Source organism: Helicoverpa zea, chromosome 5 (genome assembly GCF_022581195.2).
Source record: "Helicoverpa zea isolate HzStark_Cry1AcR chromosome 5, ilHelZeax1.1, whole genome shotgun sequence".
In the NCBI taxonomy this organism is placed as follows: Eukaryota; Metazoa; Arthropoda; class Insecta; order Lepidoptera; family Noctuidae; genus Helicoverpa; species Helicoverpa zea.
This window is the reverse complement of record NC_061456.1, coordinates 9,930,837-9,936,836: the sequence shown is the minus strand read 5'-3', so window position 1 is coordinate 9,936,836 and position 6,000 is coordinate 9,930,837.

Here is a 6,000-nt window from a genome sequence, read left to right as displayed (position 1 = left end):
AATAAACGAATAAAAACAATGGCCTTGTCGAATTCTCCGAACATGGTTTTCACAAATTCTTCAATATACAGGAAGATCACGTTTCGTGCTATTTCGGTTGTTCCCCAAAGCTTCGTATTTTATCATTTTAACGATGTTTACGTACTCATTTTGATTTACGTTCCATTTCATTGTCAACGCTAATGAATAAATTATGAAAAGTTGTTCAACTACTGTTCACGAATACCCGCACACTACAGACATTTTAGTGTGCATGTTTGTAGTGTTTGTTACGTGTGTACTTACATTCATCATCGTACTGATTTATGAGCCCAAGCCAACTATCGGCCATCAAAAAATTTGAAGTGTGTGCGTACTCTAAGGACTCCATTAGTGAAGGCACTATAAAAAATATTGCACTATAATATATATTATTTTTATTTCTGAAGTTTTTATTCTGATATAGTTTTTACCCGCGAATTCGTCCGCGTCCCGAGGGAACTGCGTTTCGCTCCGGATGAAAAGTATCCTATCTAGTATATAAAGTAGTCTCCTTTCGAATAGTTCTACCGATTCAGCAGTTTTATCAAATAAACCAAGAGCCTAACAAATATAGGTACAAATACGCTTTCACATTTACAAAATTAGTATGGACTATACGTTTTCCCGCGATTTTCACCCACGTCCCATGGGAACTGCTGACCGTACCGGGATAACATATATCCTATGTCACTTGGGAAGAATGTAGCTTTCAAACAGTGAAAGAATCTTTTAAATTGGTTTAGTACTTTCGGAGCCTTTAAGGGTACAAAGAAAACAACAAAAATCTTTATTATTTTAGTATACATAGATTAACGCCCCATCAAAGAGGAAAAATAGCTCATCACATACAATGTTCTGTTTTTCCTTCAATTAACATTCATATTTCAGCTTGCCATGGATTAATGTTATTTCATGCGGAATTAATTGAATCCTCGAAATGAGAAATGGGTTTAACGTCATTGACTGGACATTTAAGCCAATAGAATGGACAAGGGGGAGCCGTTACGCTGTCACTTGTAATTAGTGCGTTTTCACGGAAAATTACGTGTTCTATCCTGTTGGAAATCGCTTTTAATTACTTAACAATTACGATTATAATCTATACTAATATTATTAATTATTATTACTAAGACTATATATTATGTTTTTCGTGTATTTGTTGGGTTTTTTTGTACCATAAAGGCTCCGAAACTACTGACCCTAAAATTCTTTCACTGTTGACAAGCTATGCTATCTCCGGATGACCTATGTAAGTATATTATCTGTGTACCTGCGGGAAGTAGATTCCACGGGACACCGGCGAAATCGCAGGAAACAGTTAGTAATATGATAATTGAGTATACTGTCAATGAATTTCACCAAAACGTTTATATGATTTAACAGTATTTGGAATGATGGTGAAACCAATAATAACATACTCGTGATTCAACTGTGATATTCTACGAAATTGTATGCAGTCAGTAATATAGCCCCAGTCTCCTTTAATTGAGAGCTAAAGGAAGGGCCTGAACCAGTCTGACCAAACGATTTATATAACTAAGCTTCTTCCAAAACTTCAGGTAGACTCAAAGCTTATAGTTAATGTACCTTCAACCGCAGGTAATCTGCTCGTCAGAAGTGACACAAGGTCGCAAGAAAAACCTCTTTCTTGTTCTTTCCTTTATGATAGACTCCTTAAAGACCTTTGTGTCCGTAACATGTACGTATTTCGGCATTCTAAGAATTCCAAATCAAAATATGCCACTCACAATATTCTCCTAGCTTGTATACTCAGTACAACTTAGTGAATAAATCTAATTTTGCCAAAACCTTTGTATTTCCTTTTACTTGAGCTAAATTAATAGCTTCTCTTTTTATTCAATAACGGAAGCATTAGGCTTTTGTTTTTCATCACCCCATAATGGCTTTGAAAGCGAACAGTCGCAGTAATTTCCTCGAAGCTTCCGCTCAAAGAAATAACAAACTCCATTAGCTGAAGCAATTACTTCAGCAATCGAGAACAAAAATTTTGCTATTTCCATTTCGCCACCTCGTCCGTAGGTAAATTGGACCTCAACGTGCCATTAGCCGGCTCGTTTTCCCCGCGAAGTTTTCCTCAGCGCGCTCACCCGAAGGGATGTAATCCTCTGGATAAAAAGGGAATAAACCTCGCTCGTTAGCCGATGACGTGGCATTATGACGAGATTGGATCCTCCCGCAGCGTGTTACTTAAAATATCTACCCAAGTAATCCACTACCTACTTAAATGTATCGACTATGATTGATTCATTTGTCGTAAAAAAATTGAAGACTTGAGACCTACACGTATTTTGAAAGCCTTACCTCAACCATCGATCACAATCTACAAAAAAGGGGGACCCCTATCTATCTAAATTACTGGGAAGACAATCAATCAACGACAAAGATTTATTCAGCCTTATAAAAATGTGTATAAGGACACGAAAAAGGTGATTTATCAAAATCAATTCCTTCACAATGTACGTGCTGATCGAGGACATGGTATTCCTGTGTTATTCTTGTACGAACTCCGTGTCTTTGCTTCATACATATAAATAAATAAATCCGAAGTTACAAATGGAGAAAAAGAAAATTCGTTTTAAGCTCGAAAATAAATCTACCCATAACTTTCCATTACACTCGCCGACAAATTGTCGTAATTCATCCTTTTGCTTTCACAGAGAGCAAATAATTCTTAATTTAGAGCCATCCGAATGATAGCAAGTGTCGTAGGGCCTCAATGAATAACAAAGAGCCTGTATGTCCCAACTGCGTAAGTCGGTAGAAAGCCAATCACATTATTTATTTAGTTACTGAATAACAAACAGATGTAATGGAACTGGTTCGCATTTAGTATTTATGTTATTCTCTTGGCTTTTTTGGTTGGAGTAAGAATGTGTTAGCTCTATTGAAATTCGGGTATCACGGAATATGATAGACGCTCTTTTTTACGTATCGTCGAACGTGTCTGTGTAACTTACAAAAAAATATTGTGTTGTTCTCGTCCTATAAACCTTCGATTCAAACACAAACTAACTAACATTCATTCCATAAAACCAGTCCATGGTCGGGTTTCAAACGAAACAATCAAGTTTAAATTTCGAATCTAATACCATTTATGTAATTTGTCTGTCTAGAGACGACGACTTTTCTATGTTTAGGGTTGCTCTATGGCAGATAGTTGTTATTATTTGACGAATACTGTGTATCAACCCTACTGAAAATTATTCATTTTAGTATAATGCAGCTATGGCGCCACAAATCCCCGAACACCTGTTATTGCGGTCAACAGATTTGTAGGTTCCACCGAAATTAATTTTTATAGCCGTGTTTGTAATGCATTTTATATGACTGATTTTAGATTTTTAAAACTATTTAGTTAGCAAATATTTTGTTTTGTGCTTTTTGTTATATAAATATTTGTTTGAATGTACTTGGTATGATATTGTTATATACCTATGTTCCCGGTCGAATCACTTTCCGCTTTGCTATTTCACAATAATGTCGGCTTAGAATTTAGCCAGTGAACATAATATATTATATGTAGCTATGAAAGCAAGGCTCCAAAACAAACCAAGAGGTTCCCAAATCCAGCCATATAACTTGAAATCACGAAACACTATTTAATATTAATACCTACCTAAATTGTAGCCTAGGCAATCTTAGCTACGTACTTTAATGAAAATGGCCTAAATCTTAGATGCTCTTGTTGAGAACTATAGGCTCCTTTGTTACCCTAGTAGCCAAACATTAATCAAAATAATTGAAACTACAATTGTTAGTCTTAGGCTAAATATTATATCTGTAGATAGCCGAATTGGGTTGATGGTAGTATTTTTTTACCCAATATATTTTTAATAGATCTTCATGCTTTGAGCTTTTTATTTCAACTTATATATTTATTAATTACCTTAATTGTGAGAATCGTTTTTTATAAATTTTCCGGTATTTCATATCTCAGCTCATATAAATTTAACAACGTTCTTAAACTCTTCTCAACGTTCGTAAAACGTTCTTAAAATACGTTCCCCGAAAATAAGCTACATCGCATATTTCAGCACATTTATGATCAAACTATTCATTAGTTATTCGTTTGGCATTCAAACCTATCAATATCTGACATTTGCATTCCGCATTTCGCACCCTTGCATAACATTATGAAATTATGACGAGGTTATAATTGAAATGCCATTTGATTTATAGGCCGCATTAGATAAAGTTTCTTTGATAGAAAAGGCCAGTTTCCCCCCCTATGGAGCATTTTATACTTGTCCACACATAAAACGCGTTTTCTGACAGCCTAACGCTAATGAAATCGTTGAAAACTGCCTCCATCTTTCATTCAATCCTTGTTCCTTGAACCACAATTTCACATCATACGTCATTGTATTGTGTTGTTGCCAAAAACTGATGAATACAACATGTTGTTGTTCAAGTTTACCGACAACAAGAGCCTTACAATGTACCAGATTTATAGTTCTGTTTGCAGGAGTCACGACAAAGAACTTGTGTACCAACTTGTTGGTGCCTCCGTACCACTCAATTATTTATAATTCTTGCTTGTGACTTTAAACAAAGACACGTTTATATTTAAAACAATAGGTAAGATTGTTGCTACTGTTGTATGAGTATACCTACTTATTTATTCTCTTGACAAATAATTTATTATTAAGTATAGGTATAAGATTGTGTTGTGCAGCTGTGTTATTAGTGTAAAAGTATTTACATCTCCACTTCTAAGAACCTAAGTTACTTATTGTGGGTTACAATTGCATGAAAATGGTCCATATGCCATATCCTGTACACTCGTTCAAAACAATGAAAATGGATAAAAAAACATAGTCATCATCATCAACTTTAAAAAAAGAAAGAAAATGTTCATCTACTCTGACTTTATCTTTATGTAGTACAAGATGAGTACAAGTATAATTTGAACCCAAATTATAGTAAATATATCATATTTAAGCTTTTAATCATCATCTGTTGAGAGTGGAAATGACAGACTCTAATTTTCCTTTTCAATGGAGCGAAATATTCCATCACGTTATTCATTAATTTGAAATAGGATTAGTTTTCAGTGATTGCAAAATACCAACGAAAAAATAGTTTTAGTTAGAATGACATAAAACACAGGGTTTCTTGCCGGGTCCAATTTACTAGTTTAAAATTATTTTAAAGTTCTAAACCTCGGCCAATTTTCCGAACCGGTAGCTAAGTCATGATACCGCATATTTGTGGAGCTTCATATTTATGCCGTTTATATAATCTGATCGAAAACCTGGCATACGGCTTTCCCTGCCAGGAAAGAAAATGATCCATTTATAAGTCTTAGATCATTTGCATAAAATGCAGATCACCCATTGCACAATGCTGCATGCTTGCCAAGTTATCTTAACCAGAAAATTGCTAGAGCAGATTATTTACCAAGCGATATGAAGAATTATTTATATAGTTTATTTTTAAGTACATCGAATAAATTAAGTCACACTTAAAATTCAGTAGTAGGCAAAAAAGTACCTAAAGCTTCTATTTTCGAAATGATACTTTTTCAAAAGGTTTCCTTTATGAAAAAAAATATCTGTCAAAGAATATGCTATAAATAAAATACGTGTTAAAACAAAAATGCTTACAATATTAATAAATTGTCAATTAAAAATACACCCACAATTTACATTTTTATTCAATTTTCCTCGCACGGGGAGATAGTTGAACAACTGAATATGAAATCTTTAATCCGATTAACATTCCGCCAACAAAAGCCAACTTTACATGATGAGAGATGGTGAATATTAATCACAGTCATTTGTTTTTATAGGGTAGCAGCCGGACCAGACAGGTACCATTTATATTAGAGCGAATATTTATTTTCTAGGACTATGCCTGACTGGTATAAAGTTCTCATATTTACTGATGCTTTTGAAACTTTTATTTTATTTATTGTGACCATTTTTAAGAGAGTTGACATAATTATGATGTAGATTA